The sequence below is a fragment of the Engystomops pustulosus genome, chromosome 9, assembly GCF_040894005.1.
Source record: "Engystomops pustulosus chromosome 9, aEngPut4.maternal, whole genome shotgun sequence".
In the NCBI taxonomy this organism is placed as follows: Eukaryota; Metazoa; Chordata; class Amphibia; order Anura; family Leptodactylidae; genus Engystomops; species Engystomops pustulosus.
Genome location: NC_092419.1, coordinates 52652960 through 52668937, shown reverse-complemented (window position 1 = coordinate 52668937; position 15978 = coordinate 52652960).

Genomic DNA, 15978 nt, shown 5'->3' with positions numbered 1-15978 from the left:
AGGAGACCCCCCAACTAAGAAGAAGCCCCCTCCTGTAGAGGCTGCTGAGGAGTCGGACATGGAGACTGGTGGTGTACAGGGAGACTCTGACTCTGACATATGATGATGGGGGTCACTGCTCTGCTCTTTATCATTGTAATGGCTGGATTCTCTCTAAAAGTTGCTTCTAGCAACGTCAACAGTATTAAAGTAAGAAGGACTAGACACGCTGTGTATGACCTTCTAAGATATCTGGATGCTGATGTCATCTTCCTGCAGGAGACCCGTCTGACCACCTTGGGGCATCTCCGTGAGGCTGAGCGTGAGTGGCGGTCTGGTCCTTCTTACTGGTCACTGGCTGTGGAGCCGTACGCCGGGGTCGCCATACTGTTTAACACCACAGATGTGACAGTGCACAGGCTGACGGAGGTCGCTATGGGGAGGTGCCTGGTGCTAGAGGTGACCATCCATGGTAGGCGGCTCCGGCTGATCAACATCTATGGCCCACAGACAGTGACTGAGAGAATCCAGCTGTTTAATGAGGTAAAACAATATCTTTTTACCTCGATCCCTGTAGTATTGGCGGGCGACTTTAATGTTACCATGACATCGGGTGACAGGTCCTCGGGCAGAGCAGTGGTCAGAGACTCAAAAGTACTACAGAACATCGTATCACAGGCCCATCTATGTGATGTGTTCACCCTGGACGGGAGGAAACCTAAATATACCTACACATGTGCTGACAGGAACAGAAGAATTGACATGGCGTTTGTGGGATGATTGAGAGGGTCGTCCCATATTCTGACCATCTTGTCTTATTGTTTCACCTAGGCGCCACTAACCGTTCTGATATTGGTCGGGGGTTATGGAGGCTTAATTCCAGCATCCTGGATGATGTCTATGTCCAGAATTGTGTTCACTCCCTTTTTCAGGACCAGCTCCAGAGACAGGACTTCTATGAAAACATATCTGACTGGTGGGAGAATGTCAAAGAGGAGATCAGGTCCCTCTTGAAGAGACTGTCAGTGAAGAAGGGTAAGAGTAAGTACAGCCAGTATCTGAAGCTGCACAAAGAATTGGAGTCACTGTATTCGGCGGGTGGGGATGACAAACAAAAGATTGACCGACTGAAGTCTGAAATAAAGCAGTATCAGTACAGCCGCTACACGTCCCTGGTAATAGAAAGAGATTACGGGACTCTAGGCGTCCCTGATCTGTATGAAAATTGCCGGGAACGTGTAGCCAAGAAAACGATCACAGGTCTCACTGACTCCCAGGGAGTTTTGCAGGAATCTCGGGAGGGTATCCTGGGGGTGGTGAGATCCTACTATGCTGAGTTATTTCAGAAAAAGGTTTTGGATAAAGAGAAAATGCCTCAATTCTTGGAGGCAACTCCAGGTCCTGACACTAGAGATTTGGACTTTTCTCCTTTGACAGCAGGAATAACAGAGAAGGAGGTTAAAGAGGCCATTGATAAGGTACATCTGAAGAAGGCACCAGGTCCAGATGGGATAACAGCTGAATTCTATAAGAAGTTCAGAGCCCTCTTAGCCCCGATTCTTGTGGATGTATTTACAAATTGTCTAGAAAATCACCTGATGCCTCCATCCATGAGAGTGTCCTCCCTTATTCTGCTGTCCAAAGGTAAGGAGCCTAGTGACATCAAGAACTGGAGGCCGATCGCCCTCTTGAATGTCAACAGGAAAATTCTGGCAAAAATTCTATTTTCTAGGTTAGTCTGTTTGTCCCCGGCACTGTTGGCAGGCTCTCAGTACGGCACGGTAAAAGGGCGGAACATCTCTGGAGCAGTCATCTCGATTAGAGAGATGTTTGAGAGATGTAAAGCTCTGAGGTGTGGGAGATATGTTGTAGGTCTGGACCAGGCTAAAGCCTTTGACAGGGTTGATCATGATTATCTATGGGCAACTTTGTCAAAGTACGGTATTCCGGGACAATTTATAGATTGGCTGAGAACTTTGTACAGAGAGGCTGAGAGGTTTCGTCTGATTAATGGTTGGCAGGGGGACACTTTTGAAGTAGAAGCCGGGGTGCGGCAGGGCTGCCCCCTGAGTCCACTGCTGTATGTGTTTGCCATAGACTTGTTTCTGCGATCACTGCAGCGGTGTGATTTTCAGGGGGTGCCGGTCCCCGTTGCTAGCCTTTGAAGGTAGTCGCCTACACGGATGATGTGACTGTGGTGATATCTGAACCTCGTGAGGTGGAAATGTTATCTGCAGCCATCAGAAGTTACTCAGGGGCCTCCGGGTCTCTGGTCAACCTTGAGAAGAGTCAAGCTTTCTGGACATTGGATGCTGCTCCTGACTTTGATCTGCCACAGTTTGCCAAGGCCTCCACCCATATTAAAATCCTTGGGGTGAAATTTGGGAGGGAATACAATGCCAAGTTAAATTGGGAAGAGAAGTTGGAAACCGGAAATGCAAAGGTTCAGCGATGGAAGAACTGGAGGCTGACCTATAGAGAAATGGTTACTCTGCTAAAGACTTACCTGGTCCCTGTCTTCCTCTACGTCTCTGTCGTCTTTCCTTTGCCAGAATCTTTCTCCGCTCGGCTTTTTAGCCTGTTCTTCCAGCTTTTATGGGGGAACAGGTTGAACCCAGTAAAAAGAGGGATCACCTACCTGCAGAGGAGAGAGGGTGGGCTGGATATGTTAAATCCAAGAGTTTTCTTTGACTCCATGTTTCTGAAAGTCAATTTTGGTTGCCTGGACTCGAATAATGGTCTCCTGTGGGTAAGTAGTGTCAGGGACTGGATATTGTCTTTTGCGGAGTCTTGGGTGCGAGGCGGCAGTCTCAAGAGGGGTCGATGGACTCCTGGCCTCCTCCCCCAGTATCTGGAGTATGGTCTTAGGTGCATGAAAAGGTGGAGAATAGATAAGACCTATCTTGAGAGTAGGACCAGGAAGGAGCTGTATACTAATATCTGTAAGACCTACTATACAGTACAGCCAGCTCTGAGGGACTGCACGACGACCACCCTGCAGGAGAGTCTGAAGTTTCTGAATAGTCCTAGGCTTCCTGCAAAGTTACTTGACATCGCCTGGTTGTCTTTGCATGGGAGGCTCTTTGTTAGGGGCAATTTAAGATTCCTGAGCGTCTCTGACCGTATGTGCCCCTTAGGATGTCAGCAGGAGGAGACCATGGAGCACTTTACCACCGAGTGCCAGGGAGGGAGGCAGATATGGCAGGAGGTGTCCCGCAGGCTGAAAATACCACGTCTACAGGCTCTAAGCTACCCAGATATCATCTATGGGGTAACATCACATGTAGATGGCATCAACAGGGAGACCATGTACCTCATTATAACCACCATAAAGTATTATCACTGGCACAACAGGACCCGAGTCTCCATCCACAGCGAGACCTTCCAGCACATGACCGCAGTCACACTCATCATGTCTGAGCTCAGATGGATCAGATACATAGAGATAGGAAAAAGAGATGGGAATAGGAAGTTATGGAGGAATATATGTTTTGACTAATGGATCATGTAATTATGTTTAATCCTTTTCCCTTTAACCAATGATGGACATTTAAGTTACTTATTATACATTTATTTATTAATTTCAATGTATGATTTCTGTTAAATTCTGATTGGAATGTACTATGTATTTTGTTTGTTTCTACTAATAAAAATTGCCCCCTATGTACAGGAATATAACTACTATATTACTGCCCCTTATGTACAGGAATATAACTACTATAATACTGCCCCCTATGTACAAGAATATAACTACTATAATACTGGCCCTATGTACAAGAATATATAAAGATGGGTTGGCTAGATTCTACGGGCGCTGACCACCGACTGAGAGTATCAGCGAATGTATCAGTGGTTACAACTCCAAAATGGTAGAAATAATTTATTGCTAAAACCAGAATGGTAAAACAAAAGTACAGGAATGTATAGTTTATCCTCCTAACGCGTTTAGGGTCGGACGACCCTTTCTCAAATATAGGAATACTGTAATGGTAAGTATACAGGCATTTAAACAGGAATGCCCAGTACACCATTGATTGGTTGCCTGTAAGTGATGTCACTAATTGTCCAGCTGTCCTAGACATGTGATTTCCTGTTTACATATGCTAATTATGACCAGTACACCATTGATTGGTTGCCTGTAAGTGATGTCACTAATTGTCCAGCTATCCTAGACATGTGATTTCCTATTTAAATACCTGTATACTTACCATTACAGTATTCCTATCTTTGAGAAAGGGTCGTCCAACCCGAAATGCGTTAGGATGATATACTATACATTCCTGTACTTTTGTTTTACCATTCTGGTTTTATCAATAAATTATTTCTACCAATTTGGAGTTGTAACCGGTGATCTATTCGCTGATACGGGTCAGCGCCCGTAGAATCTAGCCAACCCATCTTTATATATTGTATACCGCCGACTCCGGTTCTTGGAATTGGCGTCTTCGTTTTTGGGCTAGAGGAGCAGCAGACCGTGACTGCATCCAAGCCCTTGCTACCCTGTTATAGGGCTCGATGCATACTAGCCAAGGTGGCTAATGGTGAGCACCCAATTTGGGACTTTCTTTACATTTACTAATTGCCTTACGATATCACCCGAGGCACCACCCTCCGTTGTCTCTGTTTTTTGTCTTTATTCTCTATGTACAAGAATATCACTGCCATAATACTGCCCCCTAGTTCTAGTTCCCCCTCCCTCCTACCAAGGGCCGGCTCCAGGTTTTAGTAGGCCCCTGGGCAACAGAGCCTCAGGGGGCTGCTTTGCAGTGAACTCACGTGACAGTATTTAAAATTCAGAATTTCAAACAATCTCCTGTTCCCTGAAATATTCCCTAGTTTTTCATCCCAAACAGCCATATCATGGTCAGAGCAGTTTTGAGGTCATTTAACCAACAGGACGAGCCTAAATATTTGTGCGCCTCCCCTCTGCCAAGTAATAAAACTGAAGCTTCAACTCAGCTGCTGCAGAACCTCATAATACACCCCTGAGCTGTTTGCTCTATATAGAAAATGCTAAATTCTATCTCTATCCACCAGGACCTGCTATTTCTGATGGGGACCATTTAATTTTAAAAATCATGATCCTCAATGTAGAGAATGATCTACACCCCCACATAAATCCATGTCACCCTGCACCCTAAATTACATACATGGTGCATCACATACAGGGGGCATTACATACACCCTGCACTCCACATTACAGCCATGTCACCCTGCACCCCCACATTATATCTATGTCACCCTGTACCCCCACATTACATCCATGTCACCCTGCACCCTACATTACATACATGGTGCATTACATAGAGGGTGCATTACATACACCCTGCACTCCACATTACAGCCATGTCACCCTGCACCCCCACATTACATCCATGTCACCCTGCACCCCCACATTACATCCATGTCACCCTGCACCCCACATTACATCCATGTCACCCTGCACCCCAACATTACATCCATGTCACCCTACACCCCCACATTACATCCATATCACACTGCTCTCCACCTTCTCCTCTTCTCCCTGCTCCCCACCTTCCCCTCTTCTCCCTGCTCCCCACCTTCCCCTCTCCCTGCTCCCCACCTCCTCCTCTCCCTGCACCCCACACTCTCCTCTCCCTGCACCCCATCTTCTCCTCTCCCTACTCCCCACCTTCTCCTCTCCCTGCACCCCACATCCTCCTCTACCTGCACCCCACCTCCTCCTCTACCTGCACCCCACCTCCTCCTCTACCTGCACCCCACCTTCTCCTCCTCTCCCTGCTCCCCACCTTCCCCTCTCCCTGCTCCCCACCTCCTCCTCTCCCTGCACCCCACACTCTCCTCTCCCTGAACCCCATCTTCTCCTCTCCCTACTCCCCACATCCTCCTCTCCCTGCACCCCACATCCACCTCTACCTGCACCCCACCTCCTCCTCTCCCTGCTCCCACCTTCTCCTCTCCCTGCACCCCACCTTCTCCTCTCCCTGCTCCCAGTTTCTCCTCTCTCTGCACCCCACCTCCTCCTCTCCCTTCAACCCACCTTCTCCTCTCCCTGCTCCCCACCTCCTCCTCTCCCTGATCCCCACCTCCTCCTCTCCCTGTGCCCCACCTCCTCCTCTCCCTGTGCCCCACCTCCTCCTCTTCCTGCTCCCCACCTTCTGCTCTCCCTGCCCCCCACCCCCTCCTCTCCCTGCCCCCCACCCCCTCCTCTCCCTGTGCCCCACCTCCTCCTCTCCCTGCTCCCCACCTTCTGCTCTCCCTGCCCCACCCCCTCCTCTCCCTGCACCCTACTTCCTCCTCTCCCTGCTCCCCACCTCCTCCTCTCCCTGCTCCCACCTCCTCCTCTCCCTGCTCCCCACCTCCTCCTCTCCCTGACCTCCACCTCCTCCTCTCCCTGACCTCCACCTCCTCCTCTCCTTGCTCCCCACCTTCTCCTCTCCCTACACCCCACCTTCTCCTCTCCCTGCACCCCACCTCCTCCTCTCCCTGCTCCGCATCTCCTCCTCTCCCTGCTCCGCATCTCCTCCTCTCCCTGCTCCGCATCTCCTCCTCTCCCTGCTCCGCACCTCCTCCTCTCCCTGCTCCCCACCTCCTCCTCTACCTGACCTCCACGTCCTCCTCTCTCTGATCTCCACCTCCTCCTCTCTTTGCACCCCACCTCCTCTCCCTGCTCCCCACCTTCTCCTCTCCCTGCACCCCACCTCCTCCTCTCCCTGCACCCCACCTTCTCTTCTCCCTGCACCCCACCTCCTCCTCTCCCTGCACCCCACCTCCTCCTCTCCCTGCACCCCACCTCCTCTTCTCCCTGCTCCCCACCTTCTCCTCTCCCTGCTCTCCACCTCCTCCTCTCCCTGCTCTCCACCTCCTCCTTGCCCTGCACCCCACCTTCTCTCCCTGCTCCCCACCTCCTCCTCTCCCTGCTCCCCACCTCCTCCTCTCCCTGACCTCCACCTCCTCCTCTCCTTGCTCCCCACCTTCTCCTCTCCCTACACCCCACCTTCTCCTCTCCCTGCACCCCACCTCCTCCTCTCCCTGCTCCGCATCTCCTCCTCTCCCTGCTCCGCATCTCCTCCTCTCCCTGCTCCGCACCTCCTCCTCTCCCTGCTCCCCACCTCCTCCTCTCCCTGCTCCCCACCTCCTCCTCTCTCTGATCTCCACCTCCTCCGCTCTCTGATCTCCACCTCCTCCTCTCTTTGCACCCCACCTCCTCTCCCTGCTCCCCACCTTCTCCTCTCCCTGCACCCCACCTCCTCCTCTCCCTGCACCCCACCTTCTCTTCTCCCTGCACCCCACCTTCTCTTCTCCCTGCACCCCACCTCCTCCTCTCCCTGCACCCCACCTCCTCCTCTCCCTGCACCCCACCTCCTCTTCTCCCTGCTCTCCACCTCCTCCTCTCCCTGCTCTCCACCTCCTCCTTGCCCTGCACCCCACCTTCTCCTCTCCCTGCTCCCCACCTCCTCCTCTCCCTCCATTGCTCTTCTATCCCTTAGCGCTGCAGCTTCTATCAGGGATCTCCATGGTTTCTGTGTAACTCTAGAGTTGATCCTCCCACACAAGTCACATGGTGATGACATCATCAAAGGTCCTTTACACCACGAGGAAATAGAATCTACTGTAACTTCTCAGAGCAGACACTTTCCTGTGTATATACAATGTGCAGGAGATCAGCACAATCCAGTCCCTGCCCTATCTATAGACCACAACCAGGGCAGACCAGGGAGACTTCACAACCTCCAGCCTGAGAGCAGAGCTGGGGCTTCACTACTGTCTCCAGAACCTGGGAATAAAGGAATCATTTGATTGGTTGGCCAGTTTTTTTGACTGACAGATATTTGTCGCAGAATAGGAATTTTGTCGGACATAATGGTATTTTGTAGTACAGAAGTAGAATTCTGTCGCACAGAATGGCATTTTGTAGTACAGAAGTAGAATTCTGTCACACAGAATGGTATTTTGTAGTACAGAAGTAGAATTCTGTCGCACAGAATAGTATTTTGTAGTACAGAAGTAGAATTCCATCACACAGAATGGCATTTTGTCAAACAGAATGGTATTTTGTCTCACAGAAATAGATTTTGTTTTACAGAATAAGAGTTTTGGCTCACAGAATGGCATTTTGTAGTACAGAAATTTAATTTTGAAAAGATTCTAATACAAAAGTAATTTTGTTAAAAAAAATTATTCTGTGCCACAAAATAAAAAATCTGTGTCACAGCACAAGTTTTGTGTCTACAAAATTTAATTTTGTGTCACAAAAAATGATTCTGTAAACACAAAATTGTTTTTTTGTTCAAAATTGTTTTTAATCTATTATGTAAGCACAAAATAAATGTGATGTTTACTAAGTAGATGTGTAGTGTTGTGCTTTGTCTTCAAGCTGAATATTTTATGAACACAAAATTATTCTGTGCTTACAAAATGGATTCTGGGTCAAAAAATGCCTGTGAACAAACGGCATCCCATACTCTTTCATGGGAAAAAGTGAGGTTCTATGTGTCAGAGAGTCAGAGATATAGCCCTCTGAACTGTGCCCCCCTCCAGATTCTTAGCCATCAGGCTGCAGGTAGAATTAGCTGGACACAGAAGCTGCTGCACCTCACAGATAATGGAAATATTCACTTTATGGGGCTCATTCACTAAGGGTCCCCTGGACCCCACTATCGTCGGATATTCTGAGGATTTCCGATTTGCGCTGCATTTAGCAGCGGTTTTTGGTGCACGTGATCGGATTTTGGCACATCAGCACCGGCTTTCATGGGGGGCGGGTTGTCGGACAATCCGATTGATTTGGTCTACATGCAGGATTTAACATTTAAATTTTGCCTGAAGCCATGCACTTACATGCACCAGGAAGAAGAATGTAAACATGCAGGATATCGTGCGCACAATGTAAGTGAATCACGCAAGGACGGGTAAGTAAATGTGCCCCTATATGTTACGACATTTTGATAAGGCATAATATCAACTAATATTCGTGTGTTTAACCCTCTCCTATCCAGAACTATCTAAGAACACACTTTCTTTCTTATTGCCTTTTATTTCGTGATTTTTTTTGCAGAAATTGACTCATACGATGAACATTCCAACCTCTTCGTCTAATGTCACTATTATATATTAAAAACGGGACCCAGAACATGTCTATACAGCTATATGTAACACCAAAAACACACACATGTTCCAGAATAAAGTTTTTATTTCACACCATCCTCCATTATTTACACCTACAGTCATGGCCAAAAGTTTTGAGAATGATACAAATGTTGATTTTTACAAAGTCTACTGCATCAGTTTTATAATGGCAATTTGCATATACTCCAGAATGTTATAAAAAGTGATCAGCTTTAACAGCAATTAATTGCAAAGTCAATATTTGCCAAGAAAATGAACGGATGCGATCGGCTTAACAATCGCATGCGTTTCCCTGTAAACGCATGTGCGTTCGGGCCGAGGACCTCCCCCTGTGCGCTAGCGTTGCGTTATGACAGACGTCTAGCGGTACGTGTGACTGCGGCCTTAAAAGGAGCAGCTAACATCGTTTCAGTGATTGCTCCAGTAACACAGGTGTGGGTGTTGATGAGGACAGGGCTGGAGATCAATCTGTCATTATTAAGTAAGAATCACACCACTGGTCACTTTAAAAGGAGGCTGTTGCTTGGAATCATTGTTTCTCTTCTGTTAACCATGGTTATCTCTAAAGAAACACGTGCAGTCATCATTGCACTGCACAAAACTGGCCTAACATGGAAGAGTATCGCAGCTAGAAAGACTGCACTTCAGTCAACAATCTATCACATCATCAAGGAATTCAAGGAGAGAGGTTCCATTGCTGTCAAAAAGGCTCCAAGAAGGACCAGCAAGCGCCAGGACCATCTCTTAACCCCTTCACGCTCTGTGACTGAGCCCTCTTCATACAGGGTGGGCTTTGCTGAATATCGCAGCAAAGACCCATCGCTAACAGCCGCGGTCAGTGCTTGCACCGATCGCTGGTGTTAACCTGTTGTTTGCCGCCGGCAAAGTCGCCGGTGGCACTTAAAATGTGCCGCCCAAGTGTCCGAAACGCGATTTTTACACCTTTTTACATGACATAAAATGTAATAAAAAATTATCAAAATGTCGCATAGTCCTCAAAATGGTAGCAATGAAAACGTCAGCTCATTTCGCAAAAAATGACACCTCACACAGCTCCGTGCACCAAAGTATGAAAAAGTTAATAGCCTCAGAAGATGGCAAAATGTATTTTTTCTTTTTTGTACACATTTGTTTAATATTTAAAAATGTATTAAAACGCAATAAAACCTGTATTAATTTGGTATCACCGTGATCGTACCAAACCAAAGAATAAAGCTGAGGTCTTATTTGGAGCAAAGAATGAAAGTCGGAAAAACATTGGCTTCCCACTACATGGCAGGAAAAAAATAAATAACATCATAGGAAAGTAAAATTTGTAACGCACAAAATAAGCCCTCACACAGTTCTGTACACGGAAAAATGAAAAAGTTATGGATTTTTGAAGATGGATTGAGAGAAATGAGCGAAAATACCTTGTGTATAATACCTTAAGGGGTTTAAAAGTGTTTCAGCTTCGGGATCGGGCTACCAGCAGTGCAGAGCTTGCTCAGGAATGGCAGCAGGCAGGTGTGAGTGCATCTGCACGCACTGTGAGGCGGAGACTCTTGGAGCAAGGCCTGGTGTCAAGGAGGGCAGCAAAGAAGCCACTTCTCTCCATAAAAACATCAGGGACAGACTGATATTCTGCAAAAGATACAGGGAGTGGACTGCTGAGGACTGGGGTAAAGTAATTTTCTCTGGTGAATCCCATTTCAGATTGTTTGGAACATCTGGAACACAGCTTGTTCGGAGAAGACAAGGTGAGCAATACCACCAGTCTTGTCTCATGCCACCTGTAAAGCCTCCTGCAACCATTCATGTGTGGGGTTGCTTCTCAACCAATGGAATCGGCTCTCTCACAGTCTTGCCTAAAAACACATCCATGAATAAAGAATGGGACCAGAATGTCCTCCAAGAGCAACTTCTCCCAACCGTCCAAGAGCAGTTTGGTGATCGAAAATGCCTTTTCCAGCATGATGGAGCACCTTGCCATAAAGCAAAGGTGATAACTAAATGGCTGAGGGAACAAAACATAGAGATTTTGGGTATATGGCCTGGAAACTCCCCAGATCTTAACCCCTAGGCGCACCAGGACGTTATAGTACGTCCCCGGGGCTAGATGCTTAGCGCACGGGGACGTTCTATAACGTCCTGCTTCTGGCACCGGCTCACGAACGGAGCCGGTACCAGAAGCGGCGGCTGTCAGCTGTCTAGTACAGCTGACAACCTGCGCTAACACCCGCGATTGGAGCCGGCTCCGATCGCGGGTGTTAACCCCTTACACGCCGCGGTCAAACATGACCGCGGCGTGTAAGGGTGTTTGCGCTGTGGATCGGATCCCCCGTGCCGCTTACCGGGGGATCCGATCCACTTCTGGGCAGCTCCGAGGACTGGCATGTGCCCCGGAGCTGCCCGGTCTCCATGGCAGCCAGACCCCTTCCGGGTCTGACTGCAAACTGTCTGAGCATGCGCAAGCTTGCTCAGACAGTTTACACTGCTCTACAATAAAATAGTATTGTAGAGCAGTGTATTGAACTTTAACCAGTGATCAGAGCATCACTGGTTCAAGTTCAAGTATGTATAATTAAAAAAAAGTCAAAAACACTAAAGTTAATACATTAGAATAAATAAAAAATAAATGCATTAAAATATAAGCCCCTAAAATGTCACTTTCCTATAAAAACACTTAATAAAGTATAAAAAACACAAAAAAACCCTGCATATTTGGTATTGCCGCGTCCGTAACAATCTGTATAATAAAACAGAATCGTTACTGGACCCACACAGTACACGCCGCAGAAAAAAAACGCAAAAACGTTCCGAAAAAAGATCATTTTTAATTAATACCCTATTAAAAAAATGCTCTAAAAAGTAATTTAAAAAATGTTATGCACTCCAAAATAAGCCCACTAAAAAGAACAACTCTTTTCGCAAAAAATAAGCCCCTAACCAGATTTGTCAGCCGAAAAATAAAAAAGTTATGCATATGAAAAGATGGTGATGCTAAAATGAACAAGATTTTCTCCAAATTGGTTTTTATTCAGTACAATTGAATAAAATACACAAAACCCCCACATATTTGGTATCGCTGCGTCCGTAAAAATCTGCATAATAAAACAGAATCGTTATTAGATCCGCAAAGTGAACCCCGTAAAAAACAAAACAAAAAAAAGCTCCAGAAAAAAGATCATTTTCAATTAATACCCTATAAAAATGCTCTAAAAAGGGATTTAAAAAATGTTATGCACTCTAAAATAAGACCACTAAAAAGAACAATCCTTCTCGCAAAAAATAAGCCCTTAAACAGATTTGTGAGGCGAAAAATAAAAAAGTTATGCATATGAAAGACGGTGATGCTAAAATTAACAACATTTTTGCCAAATTACTTTTTATTCAGTAAAAATGGGAAAAAAATAAAAAATCTATATAAATGAGGTCTTTTTGGAATCGTGGCGACCCATAGAATAAAAATAATATACTATTTTTATGGTATGGTAAATAGCCAAAAAAAACCCATAAAAATCTTCCTGAAAAGTGATGATTTTCATTTCCTCCACCAACAAAGAGTTAATAAAATCTCACCAATTAGCCTATAGATTCCCCCAAATTACATACCAGAAAAGTGCATTTCATGTGGCAAAAGAAATAAGCCCCTATAGGTCCACATTAAAAAAAAGAAAAAAATTATAGCCTGTACAATGTGACATAGCAAATCTGATCTGGATGGTGCCTCCTTCCCTTCTATGCCCGGCCGTGCGCCCATACAGCAGGTTACCACCACATATAGGGTATCGTTGTACTCGGGAGAAATTGGGTAACAAACTTTGTGGAGCCTTTATTCATTTAATCCATTGTAAATGTTTAATTTTCCACCCAAAATGGGTGTATTGTGAAAAAATATTACAATTTGCAGACTGCACCTCCATTTTGTTTTAACCCCTATAAAACACGTAAAGCGTTAACAAACTTCTTAAAAGTGGTTTTTCATACGTTGAGGTGTGTAGTTTCCACAATGGGGTAATTTACGAGTCTCACTATTATTTAGGCCTCTCAGTGTCAATTAGAAGTTGAGCAGGTTCATCTAATACAGGTTTTGGTGATTTTACAAAAAATGTGAAAAATGATACCTAAATTCTGAGCCTCATAACATTCTAGTAAAATATGTGGAATCTTAAAAAAACCATGCCAACATAAAGCAGACATTTGGGAAATGTAAGTTATGAATTTATTTGGGAGCTATGACTATCTGCATCAAAAGTAGAAAATTTAGAATGTTGAAAATAAAGAATTTTTCCAAATTTTTGCCAAATTTTGTTTTTTTTCATAACTAAACGCAAAAGATTTCATCCAAATTTTTAAACTAATTTGAAGTACAATGTGTCACGAGAAAACAATCTCAAAATCCCCTGGATATCTCATAGCGTTCCAAAACTATAACCACTTATAGTGACACAGGGCAGATTTGAAGAATGGGGCCGCGTCCTTAAGGCCAAAATAGGCTGTGTCCCCTAGGGGTTAATCCCATTGAGAACTTGTAGTCAATCATCAAGAGACGGGTGGACAAACAAAAAACAACAAATTGTGACAAAATGCAAGCATGGATTGTGCAAGAATGGACTGCTATCAGTCAGGATTTGGTCCAGAAGTTGATTGAGAGCATGCCAGGGAGAATTGCAGAGGTCCTGAAGAAGAAGGGTCAACACTGCAAATATTGACTTGCGGCATAAACTCATTCTAACGGTCAATAAAAGCTTTTGTTACTCATAATATGATTGCACTTGTATTTCTGTATGTGATAAAAAAATGTGAGAAACACATATAAAACCAGAGGGCAACAGATCATGTGAAAATATAACATTTGTGTCATTCTCAAAACTTTTGCCCATGACTGTATCTTATGATGTTCTCACTCAAATTGTTATGAAGCACTGAGGGTTCTGTTATTGCTCTGCTAATACATTGGAGCACATCTACAAGTGACTTTTGCTATCTCATTAGAGGGGTTTATGGATATATAGTTATTTATTTGGATGACCATTGTGTAAGGGAGCATACAATGATAGATCTGTGTGACGCTCAGTGCAACTCTATGCAAAAATTGTTTGGTGTCCCCTGTGGATTTAACATTCCCTTTGCTGCATATTTTGAAGAATATACACATGTGGGGTCTGTATGACTTCCTCACATCTTGCTGTTTTAGGAAAGTATGCTTTCTTTATATTCTGGATTTGTACATATTTTAAAGGAAATTTTGAATTTTCATGCAATTTTTGCATTTTATTGCAAAGTTGCATGAAGGTGGTAGTGTGTATGAATTTAAAAGTTATTCTTGTTTACATGGTGATGAAAATTGAGTTTTTTATTTTGTGCGTTATATATTTTTAAACATAAGTGTGGATAGCAACAAAATATGTCAAGGTTTTTGTTTTAGCATTTTTGGGAGTGTAAATTCTTGATGTTGTGTATTGTGGCTTATATAAATCTGCTCACTTTGTATTATTATTTTAAATCCCTATTTGTGTGTAAACCTCCACGTACGTTATCAAGGCATTTTTAATGCACTTTTTGTTTAATAATTTGTGTTTGTCACAAAGTCACATGAGGGTGGTCAAATGTTAATTGCCAAATGCATTGCCTGGTTGTCTACTTTCAAAATTATATAGGTTTTACGGGTGCCTTTACTTTTTAATCTGTTTTATTGAAATATTTTGAAGGTTGTGACTGTCTTAAAATTTCTCGCTGAAAAACTGATATTTAATTATTTCAGGTTTAGTGGTATTATGATTAATTTATGTGAATATATCATTATGAAGCATTTGTGAACTCTACACATGTCCATTTATTACATTTAGGAGATGTAAAGGTAAATATTTTCTGTTTGGAGCACATTTTTTGCCATCAAAGTCAAATTTTAAGTATTTTTTATAAAATGTTTCAGTTTGAATCAAAATTGCATGAAGGCGCCTATGTCTATAAAGTGTCTGCTTTCAGAAAATATGTGGTTTGCTGAGGTTTACTTTAATTTTGCTGTAATTTCGATTTTATTTGATACCGTCAAAATTCTGCCGGGCGGTGAAAGGGTTAATACCCCTTGGTTAAATTCCCAGGTGAATTTGCTTATCATCTATCTCCTGTCTATATATCTTTCTGTCTAGTTATCTGTCTCCTATAACCTGACCATTTATATATCTCGCTTTTTCTCTATCTATTTACTAGTCAATCTTTTATTTCTCTTCTACTGTATTTATCTCTCATATCTATCTTCTGTATATATAATATGCTTTATAGTTCTGCATCTTGAAATCTCTTTCATATTTCATATTCATCTTCTATCATAATAATTATAATTAATAATTCCTTTATTTCTATAGCGCACACAGATTCCGAAGCGCTGCACAGAGTTTTGCCAAATTAGTCCCTGTCACCAATGGGGCTCACAATCTATTCAACCTACCAGTAATTTCTTGGAGTGTGGGAGGAAACCGGAGGACCTGGAGGAAACCCACACAGACACCGAGAAAACATACAAGCTCTTTGCAGATGTTGACCAGCGCTGTAAGGCTGTAGTGCTAATCACTGAGCCACATCAATCTCCCTATCATCTATCTATCTCCTATAAAATTCTTCCATATTGAGTTTGTTTTACCATACTAAAGGGAGCCTCTTACTGACTGATTGCTCATAAAACAGTTGAATTTCAGGGCCCCACTTTTGCCCAGGGCCCCACTTTGTCTAGAACCGGCTCTGACAAGAATTGGAGATTTATGTGACATAAGATATATATTATATCTTATACAAATTCTTCAAATATTTCTTATCCTAATTAAAATATTGCAGTTACATGGTTGGATATGCTTCGCTAAAAGATTAATATAAACCTACACATCTTACTTGGAAGGATAACAAGTT